The following is a 16,307-nucleotide window of genomic DNA, read 5'->3' on the forward strand; positions in this document are numbered from 1 at the left end:
TTCTTTTTTTTTTTTGGTAAAGCTTTCCTAGCTCTATTGTACTGCTGTAGTGATTGAAGAAGTCAGGGTAGCGAGTCTGGTAGATGTGGTGCCACCAACACTCTTTAAGTTCCAGTAATTGCCCTGGACAAAGAAATACGCACATGCTAGGGACAGTAGAAATTGTGCCACTTTTCAGGTCCACTCCCACACTGATCCACTCTCCTAGCGCTGGGCTCTAAAGGGCCTGACCCTTGTAGGTGGGAGATGAGGAATGTGGCATTTACCTAATTTGGGGGCTTCTGCTCAAATGTAGGTATTGTTTAGTTGGTATGTTCTAAGAGAGCCTCTCTTTTTAAAAGTCTCTTTTCTGCCTCATACTTTTTCCCCCTGGGGAGAAAATAAAGCTGAAAAAACATCAAAATTTAAGAGGTCAGGAGCTAACAGCTGTGAAGACAGCCACACAATTCTTACAGCAATGAGCAACAAAATGTTTGCTTTCCGGTTTATTTTATTAGTTCAATACTATTTTCATAATTAAAAAGAAAAAAAGATTTAAAATGCCATAGAGAATTAAAGGTCCTAAAAATTAACATATTTATCTTTATCATATTTCTAGAACTTAAGAGCCCTCACCCCAAAATCAAGTCAGTCATAGGCTAGACCTGATAGATTAGTAATAAACATTGGGTAATATAATATGATTAATCAATGTAGTAAAATATAAGGTAAATAGGATAGTTGGCTCCGATAACAAGATTTTTTTAACCTTAGAACCAAATGACCAAATCATTCAGACACATCCCAAATTGTAGTTTTTGGAGTTCAAAAGAGCTGGTGTGATTCCCAAGTTGATCACTTGCTGAGTTGTGTCATCTCTGGGTATTAATTATCTCATTAGAAAATGTAATTATAAAACTTACATCAGAGAGTATTATCAGAATTAAATGAGATAATATATGTACACCACACAACAGTAGCTAACGTGCCTATTTTATAGTGACAAAGGTCACAAATTAGTTTCAGAAGACCTGGGTTTGAGTATCAACTGAGCCACTTACTAACTTTGAGTCTTTTAAAGTTTATTGACCCTGACCTTTTAATACCTTCATGAGGATTAAATAAATGAAGTTAATTCATTTATTTAAACAATTTGTATTTGGGATAAAACAGTGGACCCAAAACACACCTGTCCACATTAAACTGAGTCTAGTAGTTTTACCAAAATTTTACATACAACAGTAATTTAACATAAATGAAGATCAGTTCTATCTAAAGATGGAGTTATAGCTCTTCTACTCTCTGAGTGTTATTAAAGAGCAGGGAAGGAATCACCAAAAGGATCCCCTTTCTAGTTCCAAGTCTTGTCTTTAGCTAAAAAACAGGTTGACACATTTTAAGGAAGATTTTTTTAAAGAGGCAGTGGAAAGAGACAAAATAAATTATATAATTAAGAAAAAAGACATAGAGGAAATTTAACTCATTGGCACTAATTTTGGTAGCTGTAGTGTGCCCACTGCTTTCAAAAGAGATTATTTCTGGAAAATATGACTCCAAGTCCCAAAAGGATTAATTATTTTTATTTATTTTAGTGTTTTGCAGCAGGTTGGGGAAGTTTGTTTAAGACAGTGTTTCCTTATTTTTCTCTTCTCTCAAAGTCTGGTTGCAGAGTCTGAGATTACTATAGAAAAAAGTATATAATTAGTCATATTTTAACACTTCTTTTTGTTCACTGATACAATAATAAAATGTTTTCAGTTGTTATCTTCTTACAATCAAATGAACATATCTTGACAGTAGATATAATTATTCAAGTATGCATACTAATTAACAAACCAAATAAAAACTCCAAGGATTACATTTGATTGAAGTTTGTTTTTCATATTTACAATCACAGTTTTAGAAATAACTGGCTTGCCAAGTTACTTTTATTTCTCACCTCATATTAAAATTCCATATACACATTTTTTTACATTAAGAAGAAATCCAAATTATTTTGAATTGGCTGTTGTGTTGTAGGTTGGTGAATGCACTATTTATTAGCAAAACCACAGTATAAACAAGCCTAAAGGAAAGTACGAAAAATTCTATGGGACTTCAGCCAAAGAAATTTTATCAGGAGAAGAGGAATGAAGTGAGGTTAAGGATGCATATTTTACTTTAAGATTACACATAGTTAAAATAAGTAGCAAGAAAGTTGGGAAAAGTGATCTTAAAACTTATAGGAATTATTATACCATCTTCACACTTTCCCTAAATAAATCATTGATCTGGAAATAAAGTGTATTACCTGTCAATGGATGGCTGAGCATTTTTAGGAGACAGATTTATTTTCATTTTTATTCCCTAAATTAGTCATGTACTTACCTCCTCCTATCTTTTCAGGGCTGCTGTGATAGATACAACTAGTATTTCATACATATTAACTCTGACAGCAAGATTGTTTTTCTCTCTTTGAATGTATAAAAACTGTCACTCTGAATTTAGCCTCATGTTATATATTTGGTAAAAGAATTTACTTTCCCTAAGCTTAATTTCAGTCATTGGGTTTCAACATTTCAGGCAAATAGTGTCTAATTTAGCTAGTCTTTCTCATTTCTATATTTTAAATTCTGCCTTTATGCTTAGGTTCATTTCCTAGGCATTCAAACAGCTGAAGGAGTTCTATTCTAAAAAATATCAGACACATGCACACAGACACATACACACTTTGATGCCTTATAGTTCTCTTCTTCACAGCCGAACTTTTTAAGTGTAATTTACACTCTTTCCACTTCCTTACTTTTCACTCTTTCCTTGACCCAGGACAATCGGCTTCCCTTTCTATCATGGGAGTAAAATTGATCTTGTTATGGGAATGACTTTGTTACTAAAACCAGTGGATCCTTTACTTCCTTATTCTTATTCACTTTATAGCAGTATTTAATCTTTCTTAAAATATTTTTTTCTGCTTCAGTAAGCTTGTCTAATGTATTTCCTACCTCTATCGTTGCTCAGTTTCCCTTACATTTCCTTTGAGCTTGTTTTGGGGATCTCAGATTGTATCTTCAGCCCCCTTCTCCATCTCCTCTACATCAGGGGTCCCCAACCCATGGGCCACAGACCGGTACTGGTCCATGGCCTGTTAGGAACCAGGCCACAAAGCAGGAGGTGAGCGGCGGGCAAGCGAGTGAAGCTTCATCTGTATTTACAGCCGCTTCCCATTGCTCACATTACCACCTGAGCTCCGCTTCCTGTCAGATCAGAGGAGGCATTAGATTCTCTAGGAACGATTCTCATAAGAGCGTGAACCCTACTGTGAACTGCGCATGCAAGGGATCTAGGTTGCGTGCTCCTTAATGAGAATCTAATGCCTGATGATCTGAGGGAGAGCTGAGGTGGTGATCTCAGGTGATGATCTGAGGGAGAGCGGCTCCTCTGCTGGGGAGCAGCTGCAAATACAGATTATCATTAGCAGAGAGGTTTGACTGCACAGAGACCATAATAAATGAACTGCTTGCAGACTCATATCAAAACCCTATCAGTGAGTGGTAAATGACAATTAAGCTGAATCTGGTGGCAGGTTTTATAGTGGCAAGTGAGTTGATGTACTTCAATTGTACAGCTGCATCTGGTGGCAGGCTTTAAGTCAGAATCTGACACTTATTTTAGTCCGCACGTGGCCCACCCATTATTTTATTTACTACTGCCATCCGCACCTCTTTCCTGGACTGTGCACTTGCTCAGTCACAGTTTTGGTAAGCCCACAGGCTAACCCTAGCCAAAATGAGTAAAGAACAAATGTCACTGGAGAGCTTCTTTGAAAAGGGGGAAAGACCCAATGATGAGAAAGCAGAAGACTCTAAGACTGCCAACAAAAAGAAAGCTGCATTTAAAGGAAAATACCAAGAATCCTACTTAAATTGTGGGTTCATTGCACCATGTGATTCATATTCTCCAAGCTCGCTTTGTATAACAAGTGGTGACCAGCTAACCAATGAAGCCATGAAACCTTCAAAACTGCTTCGCCACATGGAGACCAAGCACCCTACATTAAAAGACAAGCCTCTGAAGTTTTTCAAAAGAAAAAAAACGTGAACACGAAGAACAGAAGCAATTATTGAAGGCCACCACTTCATCAAATGTGTCTGCACTGAGAGCATGATTCTTAGTGGCTAACTGCATTGCTAAAGCTAAGAAGCCCTTTACCATTGGTGAAGAGTTGATCCTGCCTGCTGCTAAGGACATTTGTCTTGAACTTTTAGGAGAAGCTGCAGTTCAAAAGGTGGCACATGTTCCTCTTTCAGCTAGCACCATAACTAGACAAATTGATGAAATAGCAGAGGCTACTGAGGCACAATTGTTAGAGAGTATTAATGAATCACCGTGGTATGCAATCCAGGTTGGCGAGTCTACCGATGTTGACAACAGGCAACAATGCTTGTTTTTGTGTGATATATTTTTCATCAGGATGTGCATGAAGATATGTTATGTGCACTTTTGTTGCCAACCAACACCACAGCTGCAGAACTATTCAAGTCTTTGAATGATTACATATCAGGAAAACTGAACTGGTCATTTTGTGTCGGTATATGCACGGACGGAGCAGCTGCCACAACTGGATGGCTTTCTGGTTTCACTACTCAGGTCAAAGAGGTCGCTTCTGAATGTGAGTCTACGCACTGTGTCATCCACAGAGAAATGCTGGCTAGCTGAAAAATGTCACCTGAACTTAACAACGTTTTGCAGTATGTGATTAAAATTATCAACCACGTTAAAGTACATGCCCTTAATTCACATCTGTTCGCGCAGCTCTGTGAGGAGATGGACGCAGAGCACACACGTCTTCTCTTATACACGGAAGTGAGATGGCTTTCTAAAGGTAGATCACTGGCAAGAGTTTCTGAGCTATGAGAGCTGCTCCAGAGATTTCTTTTAGAAAAACAGTCACCACTGGCAGCACATTTCAGTGACACACAGTGGGTCGCAAAACTTGCTTACTTGTGTGACATATTCAACTTGCTCAATGAACTCAATCTGTCACTTCAGGGGAGAATGACAACTGTGTTCAAGTCAGGGGATAAAGTGGCTGCATTCAAAGCCAAACTGGAATTATGGGGGCGACGAGTGAACACTGGGATTTTTGACATGTTTCAAACATTAGCAGAGATTTTGAAAGAGACTGAGCCAGGGCCTTCTTTCTCCCAACTGGTTCATGATCACCTATCTCAGCTTTCAAAAGAGTTTGAGCATTAGTTCCCAACCACAAAAGACCCCCGAACTGGGAAGGAATGGATCCGCGACCCATTTGTGAATAAGCCAGGTGAATCGACTTTGTCCATGCTAGAAGAGGATCAACTGCTTGAGATCACAAATGACGGTGGCCTTAAAAGTATGTGTGAGACAACTTCAAATCCCCATACGTTCTGAATTAAAGGCAAGGCAGAATGTCCTGAGATTTCCAGAAAAGCACTGAAAAGCCTGCTTCCATTTCCAACATCCTATCTTTGTGAAACAGGGTTTTCTGCAGTGACAGCAACCAAAACGAGATTACGGAGTAGACTGAACATAAGCAACACACTTCGGGTGTCACTGTCTCCCATCACCCCCAGATGGGACCATCTAGTTGCAGCAAGCTCAGGACTCCCACTGATTCTGCATTATGGTGAGTTGTATAATTATTTCATTATATATTGCAATGTAATAGTAATAGAAATAATGTGCATAATAAATGTAATGCGCTTGAATCATCCCTAAACCATCTCCCACCCCCATCCATGGAAAAATTGTCTTCCACGAAACTGGTCCCTGGTGCCAAAAAGGTTGGGGCTGCTGCTCTACATAATTCCGTGGAGGACTGAATCAATCTACACAGTTTAAAAAACCATCTGATCTCACGGTGCCTCCATATCCATGCTCTAGCCCAGATGCATATATCAAAACACCTTCTTGACATTTCTGCTTGAATGTCTTACAGGCATCTCAGCTTAACATGTTCCAAACTGAACTTTTCACCTTCTCTTCACTCTTCCACCTACCAAATGACTCTTCTATTTTCTTTATCTCTGCAAATAACATTAACATCTGGCATTTCCAAAGCCAGAAATAAAGATATAATTTTGATTGCTCATTTTCTTTCATTCTCAAATCCAAATAATTAACAAGTCTTGCCATTCTCATTCTTCATTTTCATTGCTACTAGTTAGTCTCAACCACCATCACCTCTCCCCTGGACATTCGAACAATTTCCTAACCAGTCTCATTAACTCCTGTCTTGTTTTCATCAGCTAATTTTTACAGCACAGTTGCACCTCTCCTTAAAAACAAAAATCTGATTATGTCATTTTTCTAAAAAACTTAAAACCTGTTCATCAATTCTTATTGTACTTATAGCCAAATCCAAACATAAGAGCATGATTTGCAAGGTCCTTCATTATCTAGGCCCTGATGACATTACTGGCCTCACATCTTGCCCCTTCCTATTCACACATATATGGTCAGGCCCTCTTACACATAAACAGACATATACATTCAGTACTAGCTATATTAAATTGATTTTAGGTTCCTAAAGCACCTTACTGATATCTTCATTTCCATTTTCACCTGGCTATTATCTGCTAATTGTTAGACTTTCAATTAAGTGGCTTTTACTTCCTAGAAATATTCCCTAATTCCTTCTGTTTGAGTAGAGTTTTGTTTTATGTTTCTGGACATCCTACTTTATGTCACCTTTCAGACTAAATTATAGTTGCTTGCTTTAATTGCCCATATTTTCCCACTAGAATGTAAGCTCTATAACTGTGACTGTCTTATTCACTACTCCATCCATGAACCAAGCATAAAACCCGGAATTCAGCACTTCCCAATAAATATTGATTGAATGGATACATAATATATATTTAATCAAGCAAATGGACTTTGATTACTAATGCACACAAATGAACTGTAAATGATCTTTTTAAAATATCATTTTATTTTATTTTAAAGGCATTAAGTGTTCATTGTGGAAAATGTGATAAATCTAAATATAATGCTTATATTTATCCCTAATTACATCACATAGTAGCCATAGTGGTTTTTGAAATTCCATCATCTACTTTATTTTTACACAATTCAGAAAATTATATATTTTCTTCTGAATTGTTTTTTTAATATTTATATTATTGAGTTCAAAGTTATTTATAATATGCATAAATATGATTTAGTTTGTTTTAGTATCAACAATACTCATGTTTACTTTTTCTGATATAGGCTTACAAGTAATAAACAAATTCAGTGAGACACTGTTTTAAAATGTGTATAATATGTTCAAAATATATTTTAGATATTCTTAAAAAGAGAAAGAAGTTGGCTTTTCTAAAAATAGTTTCTACAAAAATAGCTATTAATAAATGCTAAGAAATGTCCAGTTGGTAGCAATAGGGTATCATTGTTGTATACTTAAAACACATTGGTCAGGACAGTTAGGAGTGATTTCTGCGGTAATATGTAAGTACAGTGTTCAAGTAACATTGTAAGAATCTCTCTAGTCTCATTGATTTTCTCTTTCAAATAGCCTGCCCTAGCACAGAAAATGTGTTCAAATAAGCATGTGGGGCAGATAAAGCAGGAGTCTCTAAGGTCAATAAGTCTCAAATTTAGAGTCTATAAGAATCACCTGTATCAACTGTTAAAAATAACAGATCTCTGCACCCCATTCTCAGATTCTAAACTGATAGGTTTGTGGTCGGGCCAGTAATATTCATTATAGCAAGGACTTTGGTCTTGTGATTCTGGTGTAAGAGGCATCTGGGCCACACTTTAAGAAACACTACCTTGGAATTTAGGCCTAAGCCACCTAGACTTTTCATGAGCTTTTTGCAATTTTTAACCTTGGAACAATAATATATCATCCACTTTTAAAAAAATAACATAAGTATGAGATTTAAAAATGCAAACAAACATTTAATTCGTATTGAAAATGCATTTTTTAAATTGAAAATGAATTTTACCTTTAGAAATATTTTTATATGATAAAATTTTTTTTCAATTTATTTATTTTTGGCTGCGTTGGGTCTTTGTTGCTGCGCAGTTGTGGTGAGCAGGGGCTACTCTTCGTTGCGGTGATCTGGTTTCTCATTGCGGTGGCTCCTCTTGTTGTGGAGCATGGGCTCTAGGTGCACGGGATTCGGTAGTTGTGGCTTGCGGGCTCTATCGTGCAGGCTCAGTAGTTGTGGCCCACAGGCTTAGCTGCTCAGCGGCATGTGGGATCTTCTGGGACCAAGGCTCGAACCCGTGTCCCCTGCATTGGCAGATGGATTCTTAACCACTGCACCACCGGGGAAACCCTTTAATGTTTCTTTTACTTGAAAAAAGGTTAGTTTTTGAACCCACACTGCTTTTATACCCTGAGGCCTTCCTATAATGAATCCTTTTTTTTTTTTTTTTTCTGTTGTAGAACTTCTGTTGGGATTAGAGAGCCATGTAAAGTGGAATGAGATTTTGGCATACTAAAAAGCTGTAGCTAACATCTGTATCTGTCATTTTATTTCCATGTGTTATTTTACTACTTATAGGGAGTTTCGACTGAACTATGTCATTTAGGTAAATTCAGATATCTTATTCATAAAGAGATTTATGTAGAACAACTCTGATTTTCTGGTACTATAATATAAAACTTGCTTAAACTTTGCCCTAATATTGCACTTTAATCCATTATGGATTGTAATTATAGATTATTATTAGTCTTCAAAATAGGGAAAAGTGGTAAAGTAGAAAGCACACGTTTGAAAACATAAGCTTAATTTCTGGCTTCACCCCTCATGTGACTTTGTTAAGTTCTCCTTCTCCCAGACTCCTTTACTTATCATCAGTATACCAAAAATTTATTGAGCACTTTCTTACTGCCAAGAACAGTGGATTTAAAGATGAAAACACAGACTCCTTACTTTGCCTTGCCTTCCTCTCAGTGTTTACATGAAGATCAAATGAAGGAGCTGTATAAACTCTAGTCCCACATGAATATGAAATTTTATTTTTATTTGCATTGATTAAGTGCACAAAATGGTTTTCTTAAAGTTGGTTTTATAAAATTCCTAAAGAAGATCACATAATGAACAAATATGCTGTAGGTCAATTATTTTCTAAGCTTCTTAAATTTCCCTGTAATAAAAACCCTCTCTTTCACTGGTCTACCTACTGTTGTTCATCTTTGTTAAAAGTGGTGCTCAAAACTAAACTTTCCTCAAGTTCAAACTAGAATCTTTTATCTTGCCAATGTATCTAGCTCTCTTCTGAGAATATGTCATTGTTAATAATGGCTTTATTCTCATTAAAATATCCTGTAATTTCCATTCCATAATGCACAGATTATTTTCCTTCAGTACTCACTCCCTATTGATTTCTTATCATTATATCAAAACTCCTGAAAGTGGTGAATAAATTTTAAAGCCTATTCACACTATTCAGGCATGTGTGCATGTGTGTATGTGTATTTGAGCAGATTTATGCATTTAAGCAGTGGCTAATGTACAGAAATCTCATTTTCAAATGTATAACTGTAATTAAGTGTTCCTCTACTCACATAACACTAGGTATCTGCTATCTCTTGCCCCTGAAATTACCCTTACCATATGCCTCTGCTGATGGAATGTCTACAGATTGTTCTGTTGGCATATGTGGCCACACTCTGAACCATGCTATGATAAGCCTGATCTTAGCTGTTTAGAACAGGAAAGCCACATGACATAATAGAATCTAATTTGCATTAGTACATCTGGATTCATGATTCTAAGTCAGCAGTCAAGCAAAAACTATGGTGATCACTCAATTTAGGGAATTCAAAATGGAGACCCAGGGTTGGGTGGGGGAAGACTCATCAAACTGATCATGAGAGCAGAATGGAAACATATATTTTAAAAAATCAGAAAGAGGGAGGGAGAGTTGTGTCAGCAAAATGACAGAATATCACAACAGTTATAAAACCAACTCCTATTTTGAAGGTTTCAATAGGTTGTGCTCACTAAGACTGTAATGAATCTTGAACATGAACCACTTCCTATTTTCCTTTTTGGTGGGCCTGACTACCTAGTTACTATACATGGTTACTATAGTTACTTTACTCAAGAGGCATAATTGTTGGGCTTTTCCTGGGTTCTGCAAAGCCTCAACTCATAGCTGAAATACTTGTTTTCTTATTTCAACGTATACCTTTATAATAAAACTCCCATTAATTGGGTCACCCAAGGTGCTCCAATTTTCCGTGGAACCAGAAGAACGTCGCTGACACAGATTCCTAGCTCTAATGAGAAAAGAAGTGGGGTCAGATCTTTTCTCCTTTGAAAACTATTTCTCTTGCTTTTCAGATTCAGGAAAAAAAGAATCTCAAAACAAAAATGTCATGTAAAATAAAAGATTTATTATTGTGTGAATTCTACTTACTCCTACTCAGCAGTAATGTCCCATTAGCATTACTCATGGCTCTGGAAATCTGGTTTTGAATAAGAATACATGGTTCTCTAAATACAGACTGGCTTGGATGACCTGCCTATATTAAGAAGGATATTTTAGTAGATGGATTATAACCCACTTTTACACACATGCACATATTCACTCATTATTATATTTGTGGCCAAATAGTAGCTTTTTTTCCAGCACAATCTAACTTTGTTGGCTAAAGACCAAAATAAACCTTGGTTTATGATTTATCATTCTGCAGTTGATTATTGGATACTATGGATGCTATGATACTTTTCCTAGACTCCTTCCTCAAGACCATCCCCCAGCTACAGGTAATAGCTCTTGACCACATACAGCTCAGTGCCTCAATAAGAATTGTCCTCAGCTATAAGGAACTGCCTTGCCAAATGTGACTAGGATCAGCCCATGACCAATATCTGGCTGATGAAAGGATGAAAAGGCACAGCTACCTTGCCTCAAGTTGGGACAACTTTAAAGGCCCATCTCAACTTTAGAGCTCCCCATTGGATTGGCTGAAGCCTGAGATGCAACTGGACTACATTTCAGCTTCTCCTTCTGCCCAGTCCTCAGTCATCACTAATTTATATGTGTATATCCTAATAGAGCACCAGGAAGCTTTCTACATGAAATGCTCTTTTACATTATAGGGAACTCAAGTAATACAGAGAAAAGTCAGGTCCTGCAGTTTGCAACAATATAAACTAAAGAGATTTTTCTCCTTTTTTTTTTTTTTAATTTTTAAACAATTTATTGGGTTGGCCAAGAAATTTGTTTGGGTTTTTCCTTAACAACCTACAGAAAGACCCGAATGAACTTTTTGGCCAACCCAATATTTCATTGACGTATACGTGACTTACAGTGTGTTGATTTCTGCTGTACAGCCAAGTGATTCAGATATATATATGTATATACATTTTTTTCATATTCTTTTCCAATATGGTTTATCACAGGATATTGAATATAGTTCCCTGTGCTATACAGTAGGACCTTGTTTTTTATCCATTCTATATATAATAGTTTGCAGCTGCTAATCCCAAACACCCAATCTATCCTCCCCAACCCCCTTGGCAACTACAAGTCTGTCCTCTATGTCTGTGAGTCTGTTTTGTAGGTAAGTTCATTTGTGTCATATTTTAGATTCCACAAATAAATGATATCATATGGTATTTGTCTTTCTCTATCTGACTTACTTGACTTAGAATGGTAATTTCTAGGTCCATCCATGTTGCTACAAATGGCATTATTTCATTCTTTTTTATGCCTGAGTAATATTCCATTGTGTATATATACCATGTCTTTATCCATTCATCTTTTGTTGGACATTTGTTTCCATGTCTTGGCTATTGTGAATAGTGCTGCTATGAACACAGGGGTGCCTATATCTTTTTGAATTATAGTTTTGTCTTGGTCTATGCCTGGGAGAGGGATTGCTGGATCATATGGCAATTCTATTTTTAGTTTTTTGAGGAACTTCCATACTGTTTTCCATAGTGGCTGCACCAATTTACATTCCCACCAACAGTGTAGGAGAATTCCTTTTTCTCCACACCCTCTCCAGCATTTGTTATTTATAGACTTTTTAATGATGTCCATTCTGACCAGTGTGAGGTGGTACCTTATTTTAGTTTTGATTTGCATTTCTCTAATAATTAGCGATGTTGACAATCTTTTCATGTGCCTGTTGGCCATCTGTATGTCTTTTCTGGAGAAATGTCTATTAGGTCTTCTGCCCATTTTTCAAGTGGGTTTTTTTTTTTTTTTATTGAGTTGTATGAGCTGTTTGTATATTTTGGAAATTAAGCCCTTGTCAGTCGTATCATTTGCAAATATTTTCTCCCACTCTGTAGGTTGTCTTTTTGTTTTGTTTATGGTTTCCTTTGCTGTACAAAAGCTTGTAAGTTTCATTAGGTCCCAATTATTTATTTTTGCTTTTATTACTATTGCCTTGGGAGACTGACCTAAGAAAACATTGGTTACGATTTATGTCAGAAAATGTTTTCCTCTGTTCTCTTCTCCACAGCCAATATAATACTCAAAGGTGAAAAGCTGAAAGCGTTCCCACTAAAATCTGGAACGAGACAAGGATGCCCACTCTCACCACTTCTATTCAACATGGTATTGGAAGTCCTAGCCACAGCAATCAGACCAAAAATAAATAAATAAATAAATAAAAGGTATACAAATTGGAATGGAAGAGGTAAAATTGTCATTCTATGCAGATGACATGATACTATATATAGAAAACCCTAAAGACTCCACACAAAAACTACTAGAACTGATAAACAAATTCAGCAAGGTAGCAGCATACAAGATTAACACACAGAAACAGGCTGCATTTCTTTACACTAACAATGAAATATCAGAAAGAGAATGTAAACAAAAAAAAAAATCTCTTTTAAAATCACATTAAAAAAAATACTTAGGAATAAACCTGAGCAAGGAGGTGAATGACTTATATGCTGAGAACTATAAAACAATAAAGGAAGTTGAAGATGATTAAAGAAATGGAAAGGTATTCCATGCTCTTGGATTGGAAAAATTATTATTGTTAAAAATGGCCCTACTACCTAAATCAATCTACAGATTTAATGTGATCCCTATCAAATTACCCATGACACTGTTTACCAAACTAGAACAAATAATCCTAAAATTTATATGGAACCATAAAAGACCCAGAATTGCCAAAGAAATCCTGAGGAAAAAGAACAAAGCAGGAGGCATAACTCTCCCAGACTTCAGACAATACTACAAAGCTATATTAATCAAAACAGTGTGGTATTGGCACAAAAACAGACATATGGATCAATGCCACAGAATAGAGACCCCAGAAATAAACCTACACACCTAGCGTCAATTAATCTTTGACCAAGGAGGCAAGAATATACAATGGAGAAAAGACAGTCTCTTCAGCAAGTGGTGTTTGGAAAGTTGGACAGCCACATGTAAATCAATGAAGTTAGAACACACCCTCACACCATATGCAAAAATAAACTCAAAATGGCTTAAAGACTTACATATAAGACATGACACCATAAAACTCCTTGAGTTTTGGAAGAGATGGTCTGAAAGAGCTCAAGAGCACAACCAAGAATAATTTCATCAGGTTTATGAAAACTCATCATTCCAATAAAATAAGAATTGCAAGATGGAAGTGGCATTATCCTCACAATATCCAAGATAGAGATTTACTTTGGACTTTTCCAGATGGAGTTAGCTGGGATTGCAAGTAATTGATAAATACCAAATCTGGGGAGAAGTTTAATCTTTAAGCCTTTTAAAGTCAGAACTGTATATAATTCTTATATAAAACAGGAGGTATATATTTTGTATTTTTTGTATTGTAGAAGTAGAAACACACATCATGGAGAGATGTCCATGATGTATTGGTAAGTGAGAACAAGTGGCATATATATGTATAATGTAATTATTTTATGAGCTATTTATATATTTTATTTTATTATTTTTTAAATTAATTTTTATTGGAGTATAGTTGCTTTACAATATTGTGTTAGTTTCTATTGTGCAGCAAAATGAATCAGCTATACATATACATATATCCCCTCTTTTTTAGATTTCCTTCCCATTTAGGTCACCACAGTGAAAGTAGAGTTCCTGTGCAACATAGTACATTCTCATTTGTTATTGTATAATATAATTTTTGTAAATGGAAATGGTATCAAAATCCTTTACGTGTGTGTGTATTTGTATATATTTGAGGGTGAAGAAAGATATACAACAGGTATTAACATTAATTATTATAGGGTGAGACTAGTAGAAAGGAAAATTTAGCAGGAGTGTGAATATAGTGGGTTTAAAAGAACCATTATTCTTCTTTATTATTCTAGTGGGTTTTGTTTGTTTGTTTGTTTTTCCAGGTTGAGGTTAAGAGATATAAAGTTTGTAATTTTGGATGAGGCACTTAAGATTTAAAATGAAATAGAAAAATGTCTCTAACCTAAAAATCAGGCTACAGAAAACTATTCTAAATAAAAATTTTGTTCGTTGTAATGTGATACTAGTTAATGTTTATATTACTGAAAGGATGACTTCAAGATTGCAATGGAATCTACTGTAAACCAATACAATGTTTTCAAAGAACTACAGTAAGAATAAACAAGACCAAATTACAATTGGTGAAAGAATTTTTTGAATTTTCTTTTCTCAAAAATGCCTATATTACCAACGACTAGAAAGCTGTTTTTCTTATTTCTCTACTCAAAACTGTTTTAAAGAAGTAGCATAAATAGAGCATATGTCATGTTTAAAAACCCTCAAAATTCCCCATAAACTTTCAAGAGAAATTTCAAGCTTGTTTAAATGGAGTGTAGGTCTCATATACCCTTTCTAATTCCGTCTTTAACTTCATCTTCCCCATCTCTCCCCTTATGTGCTTTACTTCAGTCTTCATGTTGTGGCAAACCTTCAAAGTCATCTGCCTCTGTGTCTTTGTACATTTTGCTTCCTTATGCTAGTAAATTCTCCCCACCAAGTTCCACTTTCCCAGATAAGTTTTATTCCTCCTTCACTGTTAAATCAAGATGTCTTCTTTAGGTAGTATTTTTGTGCCCCCAAGCATCAACCCGGATTAGACATTTTCCCAGCACATCCCCAGATATCTCAGGGTTTTCTTTCTCATGGCATTCATCCCTGTTGAATTCATTTTTTTAACTTTATTGAAGTTTAATTGATATACAATAAATGGCACATTTTAAAGTGTATAATTTAATGAGCTTTGACATATGTATACAGCCATGAAACCATCACTTCAAATCAAGATAATGAACTTTTTCCATTACCCACAAAAATTTCTTCATGTCTCTTTGTATTTCCTCCTATCCCTTTCTACCCTTCCTGTGTATCACTAGGCTACCACTGATGTGTTTTCTATCATGATAGATTAGTTTGGATTGTCTAGAATTTTATATAAATGGAAACTTACAAAATGTACTCTTTTATTTTTGGCTTTTTTCACTCAGCATAATTATTTTTAAGATTTGTCAATGTTGCATGTATTAATAGTTCATTCATTTTTACTTTTGAGTAGTATTCCATTGTATGGTTATACCATGATTTGTTTATCCATTCACCTGTTGATAGACATTTGTGTTGTTTCCAGTTTGGGGCTATTACAAATAATGCTGCTGTGCACATTTGTATACGAGTCTTTGTGTGAACATATGCTTTAATTTCTCCTATGTAAATATCTAGGAGTAATGTATTCGTTTCTAGGGCTGCTATAACAAAGTACCACAAACTGGGTGGCTTAAAACAACTGAAATTGATTCTCCTAGTTTTGGAGGCTAGAAGTTCAAAATCAAGGTGTTGGCAGAGTCATGCTCTCTCCAAAGGCTGTAAGGAAAACTCCTTCTTTTCCTCTTCTACATTCTGTCATTTCTTGGCATTCTGGCATTTCTTGGCATTCCTTGACATTTCTGATATTCCTTGGCTTGTAGGTGGATGACTCCATTCTCTGCCTGTGTCTTTATATGGCCTTCTGTCCTGTGTGTTTGTGTCTCTGTGTCCAAATTTCCCTCTTCTTATATGAACACCAGTAATATTAGATTTAGGACAACTTTAATCAAGTATGATCTCCTCTTGGCTAGATTATATCTGCAAAAACCCTATTTCCAAACATGGTAACATTTACAGGTTTTGAGTGGATGTCAGTTTGGTGCAGGGGACACTACTAACCCAGTACAGGGCCTAACGTTTTTGGGGGACAAGATTAATCTTTTATTACACAGACATATTTTGCAAATATATTCTCCTAGGAAGGGCTTGCCTTTTCATTTTCACACCAGTGTCTTTTGAAGAGCAAAATTTTCAGTTTTAATAAATCCAAATTAGTGATTTATTTCTTTTATAGTTTGTCCTTTTTGCATTGTGTTGAA

The 16,307-nt window shown here is 35.8% G+C and overlaps 1 pseudogene across 1 annotated transcript in view; it reads right to left on the reverse strand.

Moving 5' to 3' along the window:
• Positions 1-16,307, reverse strand: part of LOC309625806 (hsc70-interacting protein pseudogene) — a 52,519-nt pseudogene continuing 36,212 nt past the window's right edge. Inside the window, exon 1 of the transcript in view lies at positions 1-16,307. This exon is cut by the window's right edge and continues 36,212 nt beyond it. The product of the transcript in view is annotated as a hsc70-interacting protein pseudogene (transcript).

The sequence above is a fragment of the Balaenoptera borealis genome (genome assembly GCF_965194805.1).
Source record: "Balaenoptera borealis genome assembly, chromosome: 1".
Classification (NCBI taxonomy): domain Eukaryota; kingdom Metazoa; phylum Chordata; class Mammalia; order Artiodactyla; family Balaenopteridae; genus Balaenoptera; species Balaenoptera borealis.